Genomic DNA, 21,089 nt, shown 5'->3' with positions numbered 1-21,089 from the left:
CCCTTGCTATCCCAGTAAACTACCCTTATCCCAACCCTCAAGGCTTTACCGTTGTTTTTCTGTTCTCCCCCCCATCCCGCTGGGGGAGGGGTGAGTGAGCGGCCGTGTGGCACTCAGCTGCCAGCTGGGCCTAAACCACATCAGTCCTTTTGGTGCCCAACGTGGGGCCCAAGGGGTTATGATAACGACAAGTCTGACCCAAGTGTGTTAAAGCAAAATTGTTACAAGCATTTATGATGTTATTGAAACAGTTGCTGGTCATAATGATGTTCTGTTTGGTCACATGGCTCTGGTTTGTAAACCCGTGTTTACTCTATGTAATCCCTGTGGCACTGGTTATCGCCTCTGGGAGAGGGGTTCCTGTTCTCATATTGTTGTACTGTGTGATAATGACTTATGCTAAGATATCATCGACAGTCATGAGTCTGAGCTGGTACTTGTACGTAGCATTTCTGTCAGGCCCGTACCTCGGTCAATATCTTTCAGAATTGATTAATAATTGCACCCAATCTATGGGGAAGACGGGGGGGATACCTTCTCCCAGTCTTTCACCTCCCCTTTTCCCTTTTGGTTGGTCATGACAATTTCTGAGAATTTTGAATACCCTTGGAATGTTCAGGCCAGTACATTCCTATTGCTAGGTCTCCTGCATGTTTTCCAACTCCTGTTCAGGGTTAGCAAAAATTGTTTCAAGGATACCACCCAGGGATCTTCCCCAAGGCTGAAGGGTCAGGGCTGGCATGGCATGTGGGAGAGTATGGGTGGGTATCTAGAGACCTTCTCACCCCCAATGGTTTGGAGCTTCACTCCCGAACAACTGCAAGACCCTGATAAAATGGTAGAATATTTGAAAGGAAAATGCTGTGGGGATTCTAAGGAGACACAACTTACTGCGCTGTGCTGGGCCCTGGCCACAATCTATCAAACACTGCTTGATAGTAGACAGCACCATCCAGAGGGAGAGAGCGGACCCACAGGCACTGCAGCTACCCAAGCCCCTGCAACAGGCACTATAGCCGAGCCAAAAGATCAACCCATACCAGTATCAGTCGCCCCTATACACAAAAAGAAATACACAAAGAAATCGGTTCACCTAGTGAGAGATGATGATGAACCGGGACCATCATGAGAACAAAAAGAAGAGCCAGAACCAGAAGTGATCACCCGATCCCTGTCCCTGAATGAGCTGCGAGATACGCGGAAAGATTTCAGCCGCCTTCCAGGGGAGCACATTACTACCTGGCTGCTCCACTGCTGGGATAACGGGGCCAGTAGCCTGGGACTGGAGGGCAGGGAGGCCAAGCAGCTGGGATCCTTGTCTAGGGAAGGGGGCATTGACAAGGCAATTGGGAAGAAGGCGCAGGCCCTCAGCCTCTGGAGGCGACTCCTGTCAAGTGTGAGGGAAAGGTATCCTTTCAGTGAAGATGTCGTATGCCGGCCAGGCAAGTGGACCACCATGGAGCGAGGTATCCAATATCTGAGGGAATTAGCTGTGCGGGAGATGGGTTATTATGATCCAGACAACACACAGTTGCCCACAGGCCCCGATGAAGTCCAATGTACCCGACCCATGTGGCAAAAATTTGTGCGAAGTGCACCATCATCGTACGCCAACTCACTGGCAGTCATCGACTGGAAAAGTGAAGGGGCACCCACAATGGATGAAGTGGCTGGCTGACTCCGGCAATATGAAGAGAGCCTTTCTTCCTCCCTCGTCTCAGCTGTGGAGAAACTGTCCCAGGACATCCGGCAACTCAAAGAGGATATATCATACTTCCCACCTGCACAGACCTGTATTTCAGCTGTTAGGCGTAAGCGTTTTTCTGCTCCAGAGAGGGGATATGGAGCATACACACCACGAGGTATCCTGTGGTTTTATCTGCGTGACCACGGAGAAGACATGAGGAAATGGGATGGGAAGCCTACCTCAACCCTGCGGGCACGCGTACACGAGCTACAAGGCAAGACAGCTGTACAAAGGGACTCTTCCAGAAAGAATGCTGCTCCAGTTTCCACCGGGCAGCCCCCCAGATCAAGTGGAAGGCCTGATCGCACTTACGATCCTCTTGAAGGGACTTCTAAGTCCTTTCTGCAAGAGATGACTAGTGAATATGGTGAGCAGGATTAGAGGGGCCCTGCCTCCAGCCAGGTGGAGGAAAGGGGCAATAGAGCGTATTGCACCGCGTGGATCCAATGGCCTGGCACATTGGACCCACAACAGTACAAGGCCCTAATGGACACCGGTGCACAGAGTACCCTAATGCCATTGAACTATGAAGGGGTGGAACCGATATCTATTTCTGGTGTGACGGGGGGATCCCAACAGTTGACTCTTTTGGAGGTTGAAGTAAGTCTAACTGGGAATGAGTGGTAAAAGCACCCCTTTGTGACTGGCCCAGAGGCTCCGTGCATCCTGGGCATAGACTACCTCTGGAAAGGGTATTTCAAAGACCCAAAAGGCTACTGGTGGGCTTTTGGAATAGCCGCCTTGGAAGCGGAAGAAATTGAACCGTTGTCTAGTTTGCCCGGTCTCTCGGAGGACCCTTCTGTTGTAGGGTTGCTGAGGGTTGAAGAGCAACAGGTGCCGATTGCTACCACAACTGTGCACCGGCGGCAATACCGCACCAACAGAGACTCCCTGGTTCCCATCCACAAGCTAATCCGTCAACTGGAGGGTCAGGGAGTGATCAGCAGAATCCACTCATCCTTTAACAGTCCCATATGGCCAGTGCGGAAGTCCAATGGAGAGTGGAGGCTGACGGTAGACTATCATGGCCTGAATGAAGTCACACCGCCAATGAGTGCTGCCGTGCCAGACATGCTGGAACTTCAATATGAACTGGAGTCAAAGGCAGCCAAATGGTATGCCACAATTGATATAGCTAATGCATTTTTCTCGATCCCTTTGGCAGCAGAGTGCAGGCCACAGTTTGCCTTCCCTTGGAGGGGCGTCCAGTACACCTGGAATTGACTGCCCCAGGGGTGGAAACACAGTCCCACCATTTGCCATGGACTGATCCAGACTGCACTGGAAAAGGGTGAAGCCCCAGAGCACCTGCAATACATTGATGACATCATTGTATGGGGCAACTCAGCAGAGGAAGTTTCTGAGAAAGGGAAGAAAATAATCCAAATCCTGCTGCAGGCTGGTTTTGCCATAAAACGAAGTAAGATGAAAAGGCCTGCGCAGCAAATCCAATTTTTAGAAATAAGGTGGCATGATGGGCAGCGTCAGATCCCAATGGATATTATCAACAAAATAGCAGCCATGTCTCCACCAACCAACAAAAAGGAGACACAGGCCTTCTTAGGCATTGTGGGTTTCTGGAGAATGCACATTCCGAATTACAGTCTGATAGTAAGCCCTCTCTACCACGTAACCCGGAAGAAGAATGATTTCAAATGGGGCCCTGAGCAACAACAAGCTTTTGAACAAATTAAACAGGAAATAGTTCATGCTGTAGCTCTTGGACCAGTCCGGGCAGGACCAGATGTAAAAAATGTGCTGTACACTGCAGCCAGGGAGAATGGCCCTACCTGGAGTCTCTGGCAGAAAGCACCAGGGGAGACTCGAGGTTGACCCCTGGGGTTTTGGAGTTGGGGATACAGAGGATCTGAAGCCCGCTACACTCCAACGGAAAAGGAGATATTGGCAGCCTATGAAGGGGTTCGAGCTGCTTCAGAGGTGATTGGCACTGAAGCACAGCTCCTCCTGACACCCCAACTGCTAGTGCTGGTTTGGATGTTCAAAGAGAGGGCTCCTTCCACACATCATGCAACCGATGCTACGTGGAGTAAGTGGGTTGCACTGATCACACAGCAGGCTCAAATAGGTAGCCCCAATTGTCCAGGAATTCTGGAAGTGATCACAGACTGGCCAGAAGGGAAAGATTTTGGAATGTCTCCAGAGGAGGAGGTGATGCATGCTGAAGAAGCTCCACCGAATAATAAACTAACAGAAGATGAGAAACCATATGCCCTCTTCACTGATGGGTCCTGTCGCATCGTGGGAAAGCATCGGAGGTGGAAGGCGGCCGTATGGAGTCCTACACAACAAGTCACAGAACCTGCTGAAGGAGAAGGCGAAGCGAGCCAGTTTGCAGAGGTGAAAGCCATTCAGCTAGCTCTAGACATTGATGAAAGAGGAAAATGGCCGATACTCTACCTCTCTACTGACTCCTGGATGGTGGCAAATGCCCCGTGGGGGTGGTTACAGCGGTGGAAGCAAAGCAACTGGCAGCACAGAGGCAAACCCATCTGGGCTGCCCCATTGTGGCAAGATATTGCTGCCCGGCTAGAAAAGCTAGTTGAAAAAGTACATCGTGTAGATGCCCACGTACCCAAGAGTCGGGCCACTGAGGAACATCAGAACAACCAGCAGGTGGATCAGGCTGCCAAGATTGAAGTGGCTCAGGTGGATTTGGATTGGCAGCGTAAGGGTGAATTGTTCATAGCTCGGTGGGGCCATGACACCTCAGGCCATCAAGGAAGAGGTGCGACATATAGATGGGCCCGTGATCGAGGGGTGGACTTGAGCATGGACGCCATCTCACAGGTCATCCATCAATGTGAAACATGTGCCGTAATCAGGCAAGCCAAGCGGGTAAAGCCTCTGTGGTATGGAGGACGATGGTTGAAATATAAATATGGGGAAGCATGGCAAATCGACTACATCACACTCCCACAAAGCCGCCAAGGCAAGCATTATGTTCTTACAATGGTGGAAGCAACCACCGGATGGGTGGAAACATATCCTGTGCCCCATGCCACTGCCCGGAACACTATTCTGGGTCTTGAAAAGCAAGTCCTGTGGCGACATGGCACCCCAGAGAGAATTGAGTCAGACAACGGGACTCATTTTCGGAACAACCTCATAGACACCTGGGCCAAAGACCATTGAGTGGGTGTATTACATCCTCTATCATGCACCAGCCTCTGGGAAAATTGAAAGGTACAATGGACTGCTAAAAACTACCCTGAGAGCAATGGGTGGTGGGACCCTCAAACACAGGGACACACATTTAGCAAAGGCCACCTGGTTAGTTAACACTCGGGGATCTGCCAATTGAACTGGCCCTGCCCAATCAAAATTTCCATGCCCAGTAGAAAGGGATAAAGTTCCTGTAGTGCGCATGAAAAACATGTTGGGTAAAACGGTTTGGGTTATCCCCACTTCAGGCAAAGGCAAGCCCATCTGCGGGATTGCTTTTGCTCAGGGACCAGGGTGCACTTGGTGGGTGATGAGAAAGGATGGGGAAGTCCGGTGTGTACCCCAAGGGGATTTGATTTTGGGTGAAAATAGCCAATAAATTAAATTGCTTGATGTTAATAGCTATGTACTGTATCAACGGTACGACCATAACAATCACCCAAAACTAATGGAAGGATGGACTTTGAAACTGAACAAAGTGCCATGATGATGGTACTAGAACTGACTTCAACTGGTGCCCAGGAACTTCTTTGAAAATCACATCTTTGACATCCAGACTGTGATCATGGACCATACCAGATACGCCAGCCGTGAAAACTCCGGATGCAGCGTGCAACAATCCAGTAGCACGCACCATTGCTCCTGCTCTGAGAGACTGTAATGACAGATGGAAGCCAAAGCCATGGACTAAATGAACTTGACAGACATTTTAGAGCGATAGCCCATAGAGTAAGGGAATGAGATCTGTGAAATAATCTGGGCATGACGTAGATGGTATGGAATAAGGGGTGGATAATGTCCTGGTTCTGGCAAGGATAGAGTTAATTAGACAAAGAGCCATGACAGGTGAGCCAAGCTGGCCGGGGGCTATTCCATATCATGTGACATCATGCTCACCATAAAAGGGGGCTAGTTGGGCAGGGGCGGGTTCAGCATGGCTCTGGGACGGGTTGAGTGTCCGGTCGGTTGGTCGGTTGGTCGTCTGTGGGATCAGTAAATTGTTCTCTGTTACCACCCATAGTGAATATCTGTTATCAGTACTGTTGTTGATTGTTTTCCGTCTCCCTTGCTGTCCCAGTAAACTGCCCTTATACCAACCCTCGAGGCTTTGCCGTTGTTTTTCGGTTCTCCTCCCCAGCCCGCCGGGGGAGGGGAGAGTGAGCAGTGCGTGGCAGTCAGCTGCCAGCTGGGGCTAAACCACCTCACAGGGATAACCCAGACTGTCTTCCCCAACATCTACTTCATATTATTGGGACTTTATGTACAGTGTGTTGAAGTTTTGATTGTGCAGGGCCAGCTCAATTGGCAGATCCCCTACAGTTAATTAACCAGGTGGTCTTTGCTAAATGTGTGTCCCAATGTTTGAGAGTCCCACCACCCATTGCTCTCAGGGTAGTCTTTAGCAGTCCATTGTACCTTTCAATTTTCCCAGAGGCTGGTGCATGGTAGGAGATGTGATACACCCACTCAATGCCATGCTCTTTGGCCCAGATATCTATGAGGTTGTTCCGAAAATAAGTCCCGCTGTCTGACTCAATTCTATCTGGAGTGCCATGTCACCACAGGACTTGCTTTTCAAGGCCCACAGATAGTGTTCCAGGTGGCGGCATGGGGCACAGGATATGTTTCCACCCATCCGGTGGTTGCTTCCACCATGGTAAGAACATAACACTTGCCTTGGCGGCTTTGTGGAAGTGCGATGCAATCAATCTGCCAGGCCTCCCCATATTGATATTTTAGCCAACGTCCTCCATACCACAGAGGCTTTACCCGCTTGGCTTGCCTGATTACGGCACATGTTTCACATTGATGGATGACCTGTGAGATGGCGTCCATGCTCAAGTCCACACCTCAATCACGGGCCCATCTATATGTCGCACCTCTTCCTTGATGGCCTGAGGTGTCATGGCCCCACCGAGCTATGAACAATTCACCCTTACGCTGCCAATCCAAATCCACCTGAGCCACTTCAATCTTGGCAGCCTGATCCACCTGCTGGTTGTTCTGATGTTCCTCAGTGGCCCGACTCTTGGGTATGTGGGCATCTACACGATGTACTTTTTCAACTAGCTTTTCTAGCCGGGCAGCAATATCTTGCCACAATGGGGCAGCCCAGATGGGTTTGCCTCTGTGCTGCCAGTTGCTTTGCTTCCACCGCTGTAACCACCCCCACGGGGCATTTGCCACCATCCAGGAGTCAGTAGAGAGGTAGAGTATCAGCCATTTTCCTCTTTCATCAATGTCTAGAGCTAGCTGAATGGCTTTCACCTCTGCAAACTGGCTCGCTTCGCCTTCTCCTTCAGCAGGTTCTGTGACTTGTTGTGTAGGACTCCATACGGCCGCCTTCCACCTCCGATGCTTTCCCACGATGCGACAGGACCCATCAGTGAACAGGGAATATGGCTCTTCATTTTCTGGCAGTTTGTTATATGTTGGGGCTTCTTCAGCACGCATCACCTCCTCCTCTGGAAACATTCCAAAATCTTTCCCTTCTGGCCAGTCTGTGATCACTTCCAAAATTCCTGGACAATTGGGGTTTCCTATTCAGCCTGCTGTGTGACCAGTGCAACCCACTTACTCCACGTAGCATCAGTTGCATGCTGAGTAGAGGGCTTTGAACATCCAACCCAGCACTAGCAGTTGGGGTGTCAGGAGGAGCTGTGCTTCAGTACCAATCACTTCCGAAGCAGCTTGAACCCCTTCATATGCTGCCAATATCTCCTTTTCAGTTGGGGTGTAGCAGGCCTCGAATCCTCTGTATCCCCGACTCTGAAACTGCAGGGGTCGGCCTCGAGTCTCACCTGGTGCTTTGTGCCAGAGACTCCAGGTAGGGCCATTCTCCCCGGCTGCGGCGTACAGCACATTTTTTACATCTGGTCCTGCCTGGACTGGCCCAAGAGCTACAGCATGAACTCTTTCTTGTTTAATTCGTTCAAAAGCTGATCTGACAACGCCCGTCTTGCAATTTTATTCCTAAAAACTGGATCTCCCATGCAGGTCCCTTGACCTTATTTTGGTTTATGGCAAAACTGGCTTTCAGAATCATTTGGACTATGTTCTTCCCTTTCTCAGAAACTTCTACTTGTTGCCCCATACAATGATGTCATCAATGTATTGCAGGTGCTCTGGGGCTTCACCCTTTTCCAGTGCAGTCTGGATCAGTCCATGGCAAATGGTGGGGCTGTGTTTCCACCCCTGGGCCAGTCGATTCCAGGTGTACTGGACGCCCCTCCAAGGGAAGGCAAACTGTGGCCTGCACTCCGCTGCCAAAGGGATCGAGAAAAATGCATTAGCTATATCAATTGTGGCATACCATTTGGCTGCCTTTGACTCCAGTTCATATTGAAGTTCCAGCATGTCTGGCACGGCAGCACTCATCGGCGGTGTGACTTCATTCAGGCCACGATAGTCTACCGTCAGCCTCCACTCTCCATTGGACTTCCGCACTGGCCATATGGGACTGTTAAAGGATGAGTGGGTTCTGCTGATCACTCCCTGACCCTCCAGTTGACAAATCAGCTTGTGGATGGGAACCAGGGAGTCTCTGTTGGTGCGGTATTGCCGCCGGTGCACAGTTGTGGTAGCAATCGGCACCTGTTGCTCTTCAACCCTCAGCAACCCTACAACAGAAGGGTCCTCCGAGAGACCGGGCAAACTAGACAACGGTTCAATTTCTTCCGCTTCCAAGGCGGCTATTCCAAAAGCCCACCAGTAGCCTTTTGGGTCTTTGAAATACCCTTTCCAGAGGTAGTCTATGCCCAGGATGCACGGAGCCTCTGGGCCAGTCACAAAGGGGTGCTTTTACCACTCATTCCCAGTTAGACTTACTTCAACCTCCAAAAGAGTCAACTGTTGGGATCCCCCGTCACACCAGAAACAGATATCGGTTCCACCCCTTCATAGTTCAATGGCATTAGGGTACACTGTGCACCGGTGTCCACTAGGGCCTTGTACTGTTGTGGGTCCAATGTGCCAGGCCATCGGATCCACGCGGTGCAATACACTCTATTGCCCCTTTCCTCCACCTGGCTGGAGGCAGGGCCCCTCTAATCCTGCTCACCATATTCACTAGTCATCTCTTGCAGAAAGGACTTAGAAGTCCCTTCAAGAGGATCGTAAGTGCGATCAGGCCTTCCACTTGATCTGGGGGGCTGCCCGGTGGAAACTGGAGCAGCATTCTTTCTGGAAGAGTCCCTTTGTACAGCTGTCTTGTCTTGTAGCTCGTGTACGCGTGCCCGCAGGGTTGAGGTAGGCTTCCCATCCCATTTCCTCATGTCTTCTCCGTGGTCACGCAGATAAAACCACAGGATACCTCGTGGTGTGTATGCTCCATATCCCCTCTCTGGAGCAGAAAAACGCTTACGCCTAACAGCTGAAATACAGGTCTGTGCAGGTGGGAAGTATGATATATCCTCTTTGAGTTGCCGGACGTCCTTGGACAGTTTCTCCACAGCTGAGACGAGGGAGGAAGAAAGGCTCTCTTCATATTGCCGGAGTCAGCCAGCCACTTCATCCATTGTGGGTGCCCCTTCACTTTTCCAGTCGATGACTGCCAGTGAGTTGGCGTACGATGATGGTGCACTTCGCACAAATTTTCGCCACATGGGTCGGTGTGTTGGGTTTGTGTTGCAAGGTTTTGGTAGCCAGCGGGGGGGCTACAGGGGTGGCTTCTGTGAGAAGCTGCCAGAAGCTTCCCCTCTGTCTGATAGAGCCAATGCCAGCTGGCTCCAAGACGGACCCGCCCCTGGCCAAGGCCAAGCCAATCAGCGCCTCTGTGATAACATATTTAAGAAGGAAAAAAAAAAAAAACAAATTAGAGCTTTTGCAGCCAGAGAGAGGAGTGAGAAGATGTAAGAAACTCTGCAGACACCAAGGTCAGTGCAGAAGGAGGGGGAAGAGATGCTCCAGGCGCCGGAGCAGAGATTCCCCTGCAGCCCGTGGTGAAGACCATGGTGAAGCAGGCTGTCCCCCTGCAGCCCATGGAGGAAGGATGAGGGGGTGTAGAGATTCCACCTGCAGCCCGTGGAGGACCCCACACCGGAGCAGGTGGAGCCACCTGAAGGAGGCTGTGGCCAGTGGGAAGCCCACGTTGGAGCAAGTTCCTGGCCGGACCGGTGGACCCGTGGAGAGGGGAGTCCACGCCAGTGCAGGTTTGCTGGCAGGACTTGTGACCTCATGGGGGATCCCACGCTGGAGCAGTTTGCTCCTGAAGGTCTGCACCCCGTGAGAGGGACTCCATTCTGGAGCAGGGGAACGATGAGAGGAGTCCTCCCCCGAGGATGAAGAAGCGGCAGAAACAACGTGTGATGAACTGACCATAACCCCCATTCCCCGTCCCCCTGTGCTGCTGAGGGGGGCGGAGGTTGAAGCCGGGAGTGAAGTTGAGCCCGGGAAGATGGGAGGGGTGGGGGGAAGTGTTTTAAGACTTGATTTTATTTCTCATTCCTCTACTCTGTTTTGCTTAGTAATAAATTAGATGAATTCCCTCTCTAAGTTCGGTCTGTTTTGCTCATGATAACAATTAGTGAGTGATCTCTCCCTGTCCTTATCTCAACACACAAGTGTTTCGTTATACTTTTTCTCCCCTGTCTAGTGAATGAGGGGAGTGAGATAGCGGCTCTGGTGGGCACCTGGCCTCCAGCAAGGGTCAACCCACCACAGTCAGGTACATTGGCCTTCATCAGGGTCTGTGGGCAACTGTGCATTGTCTGGATCATAATAAACCATTTCCCGCACAGCTAATTCCCTCAGATATTGGATACCTCGCTCCATGGTGGTCCACTTGCATGGCCGGCATACGACGTCTTCACTGAAAGGATACCTTTCCCTCACACTTGACAGGAGTCGCCTCCAGAGGCTGAGGGCCTGCGCCTTCTTCCCAATTGCCTTGTCAATGCCCCCCTCCCTAGACCAGGATCCCAGCTGTTTGGCCTCCCTGCCCTCCAGTTCCAGGCTACTGGCCCCGTTATCCCAGCAGTGGAGCAGCCAGGTAATAATGTGCTCCCCTGGAAGGCGGCTGAAATCTTTCCGCATATCTCGCAGCTCATTCAGGGACAGGGATCGGGTGATCACTTCTGGTTCTGGCTCTTCTTCTTGTTCTCGTGATGGTCCCAGTTCATCATCATCTCTCACTAGGTGAACCGATTTCTTTGTGTATTTCTTTTTGTGTACAGGGGCGACTGATACTGGTATGGGTTGATCTTTTGGCTCAGCTACAGTGCCTGTTGCAGGGGCTTGGGTAGCTGCAGTGCCTGTGGGTCCGCTCTCTCCCTCTGGATGGTGCTGTCTACTATCAAGCAGTGTTTGATAGATTGTGGCCAGGGCCCAGCACAGCGCAGTAAGTTGTGTCTCCTTAGAATCCCCACAGCATTTTCCTTTCAAATATTCTACCATTTTATCAGGGTCTTGCAGTTGTTCGGGAGTGAAGCTCCAAACCATTGGGGGTGAGAAGGTCTCTAGATACCCACCCATACTCTCCCACATGCCATGCCAGCCCTGACCCTTCAGCCTTGGGGAAGATCCCTGGGTGGTATCCTTGAAACAATTTTTGCTAACCCTGAACAGGAGTTGGAAAACATGCAGGAGACCTAGCAATAGGAATGTACTGGCCTGAACATTCCAAGGGTATTCAAAATTCTCAGAAATTGTCATGACCAACCAAAAGGGAAAAGGGGAGGTGAAAGACTGGGAGAAGGTATCCCCCCCTGTCTTCCCCATAGATTGGGTGCAATTATTAATCAATTCTGAAAGATATTGACCGAGGTACGGGCCTGACAGAAATGCTACGTACAAGTACCAGCTCAGACTCATGACTGTCGATGATATCTTAGCATAAGTCATTATCACACAGTACAACAATATGAGAACAGGAACCCCTCTCCCAGAGGCGATAACCAGTGCCACAGGGATTACATAGAGTAAACACGGGTTTACAAACCAGAGCCATGTGACCAAACAGAACATCATTATGACCAGCAACTGTTTCAATAACATCATAAATGCTTGTAACAATTTTGCTTTAACACACTTGGGTCAGACTTGTCGTTATCATAACCCCTTGGGCCCCACGTTGGGCACCAAAAGGACTGATGTGGTTTAGGCCCAGCTGGCAGCTGAGTGCCACACGGCCGCTCACTCACCCCTCCCCCAGCGGGATGGGGGGGAGAACGGAAAAACAACGGTAAAGCCTTGAGGGTTGGGATAAGGGTAGTTTACTGGGATAGCAAGGGAGGGGAAAACAATCAACAACAGTACTGATAACAGATATTAACAACGGGTGATAACAGAGAACAATGTACTGATCCAATGACCAACCGACCAGACACTCAGCCCGTCCCGGAACCACGCCCCCCCCCCCCCCCAACTAGCCCCCCCCCTTTTATATTGAGCATGATGTCACATGGTATGGAATAGCGTGGGTCACCTGTCCTGGCTCTAGCCTTGCCAGAACCAGGACATTATACTATATCAATTATGCCAGAGCTCTCTCTGTTTGTTCATTTGCTTTAGTTTTTCTGTGAAGTTGTGTTGTGTTTTTTTAAAGAAAACTAAGTGGGCCATAGACATCCAGGAAACACTGAAGAATAAAGGCAAGACAGAAAGATAAAGACTGATTGATTGATTGTCAGTGGGAAGAGCAGAATTTCGAGTACATGGCTGTAAATTCTAAATGGATAGCTATGTACTGCTGTGCTTCAAGTGAGATTACAGTGTCCTTTGTCTCATTTGCAAAAGGTGCTTCCCTTGGGGAAGTTTTACATTAGCTCTCTCTTTTCTGTCAATGCTTTCTTTTCATAATTTTTTTAACATGTTATGCAATTTGCATTGCGATGCATGTAGCAGCACACTCTGAAGTGTTAAAGAATATTTTTCAGGCCTTTTCTTCACACTCAGGAAATCAGTTAGAAGAGCTTCCATGAATAAATTTTTGTAAAAATACTTTGCAGGACACTGGTAAACACAGTTGATAGACCTTAGGGACCAACGAGAAATTATCCAGGACCAGTTTTCTCAACCTCTTCCTTTGCTGGTGTGACTATGATGTATAGCAGTAGATTGATATGGTTAAGCTTTCTTTGTTCCTGGATAACTTTTCCTGTGAACCTGACTGCCTACCTATGCTTAAGATGAGGTCTTCTGATTATAGTTTGCTGACATTCATTGTGACAGTGCTGGAAAACAAAAGCAAAATCTTGGTAACAATCCACTTTGTTGTTTGGTGACAGTGTAAAGAAGATAATATTCTCAATCAAAACATATACAGGAATCAAGGCTAATGATTTTAGAATGGAAGAACAGCGGTATGGAATGGATTAGATTTCCAGGATCAGTTATTCAGCTCAAACATGTACATCAAGAAGTATTCTGGAATTTTTAGAATAGTTGTAGTACGCTTCATGAACTACAGTGTTGCTAGAGCCAGATCCTTAACATGTCTGACATTTCTACTGTCCTTTAATAAGGTTTAATAAAGCTGTAGATCCTCTGAACACCAAAGTTAACATCCGCGGACTGGTTTCTTACCATGACCTCCAATTAAAGCTTTTCACTGGTAATATGCAGGGGCTTCCTTGTTTGGGTTTTATAAAATGTAAAGAGTTGGGAGTTCACGAAATGGCCTTTTTTTTGTGGAGTGGACTCTTAGAGTACCTGTCGTCATCTATTTCCTCTTTTTCATCAACAATAATAGGAAAAAATTTCAGATTTTTAATGTAAGTTGATTTTTAATTAAACTCCAGTTCTTGGAGAGGAACCATGTAGATTCTGATACCAAAAATTTGTAGCAAGAGCATGTAGATTCTGATACCAAAAATTTGTAGCAAGAGCATGGTGAAGATTAACAATGCATTAGTACTTTTTTTAACCTTCTTAGGATCAAATTTGTCTTTTCTACATACTGAGATGTACTAATTCAAAATGACAGAGAAATTTAGGTGGAGTCTGAGCTAATAGTCCTATTTTGTGTGACCCATTTTAATTGTACTTAGTATATTAAAAAAATAAAACCAACCAATTTTCATGAGTGTCTTAAAACCAGAATATATTAAATTTTATCAGAATTGTGTATAGACTAACCAAAGCAAAACAGTTCCTACAAACTGCTATATTAGGATGTTGAGCATCCTTTTAGAGAAAGAATCTGTTAATGTTTTATGAGCTTGTAATTGTGACAATAGGATTCTGCAGTGGCTGTATCTGTAGCAGGCAAAAGACATATGTCGTGGTTTATACCCAGCCAGCAGCTGAGCGCCACACCGCCACTCACTCACCCCTCCCCCAGCGGGATGGGGAGGAGAAGTATAATGAAAAGCTTGGGTGGAGATAAGGACAGGGAGAGATCACTCACTAATTATTGTCACGAGCAAAACAGACTGAACGGAGAGAGGAGATTCATCTAATTTATTACTAAGCAAAACAGAGTAGAGGAATGAGAAATAAAATCAAGTCTTAAAACACCTCCCCCCACTCCTCCCATCTTCCCGGGCTCAACTTCACTCCCGGCTCCAACCTCCGCCCCCCTCAGCAGCACAGGGGGACGGGGAATGGGGGTTACGGTCAGTTCATCACATGTTGTCTCTGCCGCTTCTTCATCCTCAAGGGGAGGACTCCTCTCATCGTTCCCCTGCTCCAGCATGGAGTCCCTCTCACGGGAGACAGTCCTTCATGAACTTCTCCAATGTGAGTCTCTCCCACGGGCTACAGTCCTTCACAAACTGCTCCAGCATGGTCTCTTTCCTGGGGTGCAGACCTTCAGGAGCAAACTGCTCCAGCATGGGGTCCCCCACGGGGTCACAAGTCCTGCCAGCAAACCTGCTCCAGCGTGGGGTCCTCCACGGGCTGCAGGTGGAATCTCTACACCCCCTCATCCTTCCTCCATAGGCTGCAGGGGGACAGCCTGCTTCACCATGGTCTTCACCACGGGCTGCAGGGGGATCTCTGCTCTGGCGCCTGGAGCACCTCCTCCCCCTCCTTCTGCACTGACCTTGGTGTCTGCAGAGTTTCTTTCATCTTCTCACTCCTCTCTCTGGCTGCAAAAGCTCTCCCCAACTGTTTTGTTTTCCTTCTTAAATATGTTATCACAGAGGCGCTGATTGGCTTGGCCTTGGCCAGCAGCGGGTCCATCTTGGAGCCGGCTGGCATTGGCTCTATCAGACACAGGGGAAGCTTCTGGCAGCTTCTCACAGAAGCCGCCCCTGTAAGGCCCCCCCCGCTACCAAAACCTTGCCATGCAAATCTAACACAACATAATTGTTCTGGGAGCGGAAATTGGTAGCAACAAATCTTACTTCTGCTGCAGCTTTATATGAAAGTGACTTATTTAACCTCACAGTTAAAACTGCAAAAGAAGATCAGAATACCATTGTGGACTGAAGATAGAGGAACTTGTGTCACAGCTCTGATTCCCTCTAGAATTGTTTAGCTAACTCTGTAACTCAAGGACCTTTTCTATACTAAGAAGTTTAAGCATAATGGTGCTGAGAGAACTGCAGAAAAAATAGTTAATGCTGACCATAGCTATGATAGTTACCAGTTGTCCTGGTTTAAGCAGGGATAGAGTTGTGTTTTGGATTAGGATGAGAATAATGTTAATAACACACTGATGTTTGTTGCCAAGCACTCAAGGACTTTTCAGCTTCTTATACTGGCCTGCCAACAACAAGGCTGCTCCCAAGAAGCTGTGAGGGGACACAGCTGACCCAAACTGGCCAAAGGGATATTCCATACCACCTGATGTCATGGTGTGTGTGTAACTGAGGGGTGGGCAGTGACGTGGAGCAGCTCAGGGTCTTGCAGAGCATCAATTTTAGCTGGTGAGAAATTGTGCTGTTCATCATTTGTTTTGTATATTCTTTTATTCCTATTATTATCTTCCTTTTCACTCCTATTAAACTCAACCTATGAGGTTTTATTTTTTTTTTTCCATTTTCAATTCTCTCTCCCATCCCACTGGGAGGATGGGTAGTGAGTGAATGGCTGTGTTATAACTGCCTCTTGGGAGCTACACCTGTTGGGAGCTAACCACAACACCAGTGTAAAAGGCTTTTCCCCTAGGTTAGATTGTTTTGCTGAGGCAACTGAATACAAAAAAATGAAGGCAAATTAAGCTTTCCTGTTGAAATGTGTCTATTTGTGCAAGAATTTGCTCATGTGATTTTTCTAATTTGCCAGTCATGTCTAGTGAATTCTCCTGTGAATTGACCCACGTCTCTTTTTCATTATATACAATATACAGTTTTTTCAGTTGTCCTTTATAAGAAAAAAAATATAGATTATAAATAAATTCACTACTGATATAGTACTATATTATAAATGTAATTTTTTAGTTTAGAACACTGGTTACTTTCATGTAGTAAAATACCATATTACTATATGTATTCATACAAAAGGTAAAACACCATTCTGCAGAAGTGCTTAGTAATGCTTCTTTATATTTATCATTGTTTGTAAACTTTCCCAGTAATATCAGTTCCACCATACATATAAAGTGAGATGATATTTATTAGATAAAGGAATTTTTACTAACAATTTTGTATGCATTTTGCATCATTTGTGGTAACAGATAATTGATAAGTTTATTTGAAAAGATAGTGAAAGAGCACATACAGACATGATTTCTTCTCAGGCCTTCAACTCAACACTTTCTAGATACCTCATCAGCTTATGTGATATTGGAAAAGGGCTGTCTTCCTCCTATCATCTGGGAACAGTTTCAAGGTAGGGCAAAAGCTGTTGAGTTATTCATCAATTGCTCATTTTTCAGCCTCTGCAAGTATTTAAATTCACACTTTTGAATTGTTGTTATGAACAACTGCACAGCAGTATGGCCATCATATATCAAAGGACTGCTAATATGAGAAGTTGTGAATCCACTAACAAGTTACTGGCTGTGTCTTGATATCCAATGAGAAGACCAAGAGTATCCTGCATCTGCTGGGTTCACCACCAGATAATATGATATATTAATTTAATTGCTGTAATACACAGGTTAATTGAACTTATGTCTATTCTTTTGAGAATAGTTTTGTTCTCAAGAAGTCATATATCTTTTGCTGACTGTTTTGTATATGCATTAAAAATTTAGTCTAATACATAAAGGGCTTGCCAGTATAAATGTGAACTTCTCCATATTTCCAGGGAACCATATTCTAAGCTGACAAAAAGTCACATTCGTTCCTCAAATTATTAGTATTGAGGACTTATTCTCTATGGGTAAATGTTTTTTTATGCTATTTCCTAGTATTAAATTCTTCCAAATTTTGGGAAGCAATTTTGAAACTTTAACAGATTGCTGGTTCTCTAGACAGTGCTTTCATTAGCTGATTGCAAAATGTAAGACAGATGAAAGTCGGTGGATTTTTTGATTTAAAGAAAAAGTCTAATCCCTTGACATGCATTTAGTTTAGGAAAACAGCTGAGCTGAGCTCCACTGGATCAGGACATAGTATCTTTTTCAGTGTTCCACTTCATTGTGCCAAATCTCAGCAAAGCTGAATGCAGGCAATTGAGTGCAGAGGAGTAGCCTGCCTACAGATTTTCTGCCAAATTAGCCATAGGGGTTGTACGAATTTTGACCATCACTGATGATTAACTATTGCATTAAAATAATTAATAAAACTAGTAAGAGTTAACAGTGTTTTGTCAAAGATCACAGAATTCCACAGTGTTCTGTAGGAAGTGATTTGTATTAGCATTATGGGAGACTGTTTTCTTCCCAGTCTGTGGGAAGGAAGGGAAATCTGGAGACATATGAGTTACGTGGAAAGCAAATTAAACCTTCAGAGGTCAGTCTACAAACTGATTAACCAGGATCCCATTTTTGACTGATCTGCTCTGGGTGGTATTGTTTGAGGGAAATGTGGAATCAGGCCCTTTCTTCATTGACAACATGCCACTACACTTGTGTTTTGAGTCACTTCCTTAAAGTGTTATTCCAAACTGAAGTTTACAGTTTTAGCAGATTTACACTACTTCAGGAGTTGTCATTGGCCCTTGGCACATGCTTTTTGCTATGAGCTCTTTCAAGATATAGCTAAATTTCACTGAATGACAGGCAAGGCTGTGAAATCATCAGAGTAGACAAAAATATTTCAAACATCTGCCATATTTCTGGCAATGTTCATATATATCCTGGAAATTATAGAGATTTAGATTATAGATAATTTTCTTCTTACCAAGCATAATGAAATTTTCAGTTTAGTTCTGTATAGTGAGGTTCCTTTTATTCTTGGCAAGTTCATGATAGCCTGCATGGTTTTCTAGTCACTAAAATTGGCTGTAACTTTTTAAAATAAGTATGAGTACACATATTTATTTCTATATTTCCATAATCCCATTCAGGCTACATGTAGATATTGCCTAACACTTTAAACAAAATGTATTGAAAAACGTTTTTGTCATTTAAATGACCATCTGGGTTCTTCCAGCCATTAAGAGAAAATCTCCCACATAATTATCCAAGTTCATCTGTCTTATTTCATTAGAGCCATGGAGTGAAATCAGGGAAGAATTTGTTCCAGGGACTTACTGATATGCCTTAAAAACCATAAAAGCTATGATGTACTCTGTTACCAAATGAAAATTGTCATTCTAAACTTGTCTCAACAATGAAATGTAAAAAAATAATTATGAAAAGCCCATGTAGAAATAATTACACACAGCTGTGTACTTCTATCTACAATTAAATATTAAATGATATCTTTTTCTAGTTCCTTTTATTCTCTTAGAGATCAACTTCTTTCTAAGCAGATTAGAACTGCTGGTAGCATACTGCATTCACTAAATTCTCGAATTTTCACTTAGTTTCAAACAGTAATTCTTTGCCTCCTGGTGTCACTATGGCCTGTTGCATCATAATCATTAGTGTGTTTATTTCTGGAATATACTGCCTTGGAAAATATTTTTATTTTAAATAAATGGCCTTTAATTATGCTGTTGAAAATCAAATACATCTGACAACTCATGTCAAACTTGCTCTGTTGTATTTGGGGAAAATAATATGTGTGAATTAATTTTTTTTTTTTACTTTCTGAGTGACTAAACTGAGTTTGGTCTGACAGTTTGCATTAGCTAGGCTTATGCTGTATTAAATGTACATGTACAGGAACAAATAAAAAGAAGTTTGTTTTTAGTCCAGATACTAATAGGCTACGCCTCAGGTATTAATATGTCTTACCAGAATGCTATCATACCACTTCTTAATGTGCATGTTCCCAATTCTGACATCTCCTGAACATGATGCTGAGCTTTCCAAATAGCTTCCTATGAAAGAAAAACTTAACATGACTTCTAGGAAGATTAAACTGACTACTAGGACTAGAAAGGAGCCCAAGGCTGTTAGTATGCCAGGCTGAAGATCCTAACTGGCCATCAGCACAGGCTGGGTTTCTTCTTAAGTACCTCAGAGGAACTTGTTCTTTGAATTCAATTTCTCCATTCTAATAGCACTTTCATGAAGGTCATCACTCCCATTACTGGAAAAACCACTGCAGTATGAATAGAAAAAGTGGGATTTTCTTTACACATAGAGTGAACAACTAGAAAAAAAATTATTAAAAAAATACTCTGCAATTCCTCATTTCTCCTCTTAAAATAATTTCCACTGAAAAGAATACAAAAGCGTCATATCCAGTTGAGAATTAGTATGTGCAATAAGTTGCATAGAAGTTAATGTTAAAAAAATTTCCCACTTATATTTTCCAAAACTCCTGTATTGTACTCTGTCTTATTGGGGTTGTATTGCCTTACAATAAGCTTAGAAAATAGATGTGCAATGCTTCTATGAATTCTGTATGTTATGTAAAGTAGTAGCAGAGAGGTTAACTTAAGAGGCTTCCTGCTGTGAATATAATTCATTACTTTAGTAAGCTGTTGTAAAAGCAAATATGGAAGTAAGAAAATTGTTCTGGATAAGAAATTAATTGGTACATTCTTCAGAAATGTTGTTGGGTAGTGATATACTTCAAGGATCCAGAATTCTGCAGATGTTTTGCCAGGTCCAGGGTCTAATTATCAAAACCATAAAATGAGTTAAAGTGATTTAATTTACATGGTTAATGTGAGGAAGATTGACCGTTAAACAGACTGTGGACATTATAAATGTAATGAAGAAACATGTCAAGTCCCTCAACATTGCAGTGTTGTGTAGAGCATGCCCAACAAGCAATAGGTATCCACTTGTAAAGTTATGATTTCTTTATTGTCTATTAGCTTCTAAAAGCTATCAACTTTTTTTTGGTCTTAAATGCAACTGTTCTAAATAATGATACTTTAAGAACCTGTCTGGTCCCTTAGTATAATTGTTATTACCCCAGAGGAACAAGCTGTCAGGTATGAAGTTTGCATTGGGTAAGATGAACTTGCCATTTATAACCTGGGGATTGCTACAGCTTTGCACAGGATGAGTGAATTTGAATGAATTCACAGTGAATCATGAGAAATTCCTTCTGCCCTCCATGAAGAAAAGGTGACAGCTCAAAATCTGGGAGGGGAAAGGAGTTTCTTTATTCAAGAGAGGGTATATAAGGGTACTTGCCACCCTGTGGTTTTATTTGCGTAACCACAGAGAGGACATGAGGAAGTGGGATGGAAAATCTACTTTGACCCTAAAGGCACAGGTATGTGAGTTGCAAGGTGACACAATCACCAAAGGGGATTCTTTCAGGAAAATTGCTGTTCCAGTTTCCAGTGAGCACTTCCCTAGACAGAGTAGAAGGGTTGGTCTGACTTCAAATTTTAATGAAGGGACTTCTAATTTGTATTCACAAGACGCGAGTAATAAATATGATGAGCAGGATTAGAGAGGCCCTGCCTCCAGCCGGGTGGGGGAAAGAGACAACCAGGTTTATTGGACTGTGTGGATCTGATGGCCTGGCATGTCAGATCCACAAGACTACAAGGCTCTAGTGGACAGCGGTGCACAGTGTACTCTAATGCCATCAAGCAATGAAGAACACATCTCTATTTCCAGAGTGATGGGGAATCCCAACAGCTGACTCTGCTGGAGGCTGAAGTGAGTCTAACTGGGAATGACTGGGAAAAGCACCCCATTGTGACTGGCTCAGAGGCTCCCTGGATCCTGGGCATAGATTACCTCTGGAGAGGGTATTTCAAGGACACAAAAGGGTACCAGTGGGCTTTTGGTATAGCTGCCTTGGAGAAG

The sequence above is a fragment of the Grus americana genome, chromosome Z (assembly GCF_028858705.1).
Source record: "Grus americana isolate bGruAme1 chromosome Z, bGruAme1.mat, whole genome shotgun sequence".
In the NCBI taxonomy this organism is placed as follows: Eukaryota; Metazoa; Chordata; class Aves; order Gruiformes; family Gruidae; genus Grus; species Grus americana.
Note: the sequence above shows the minus strand (reverse complement) of the source record.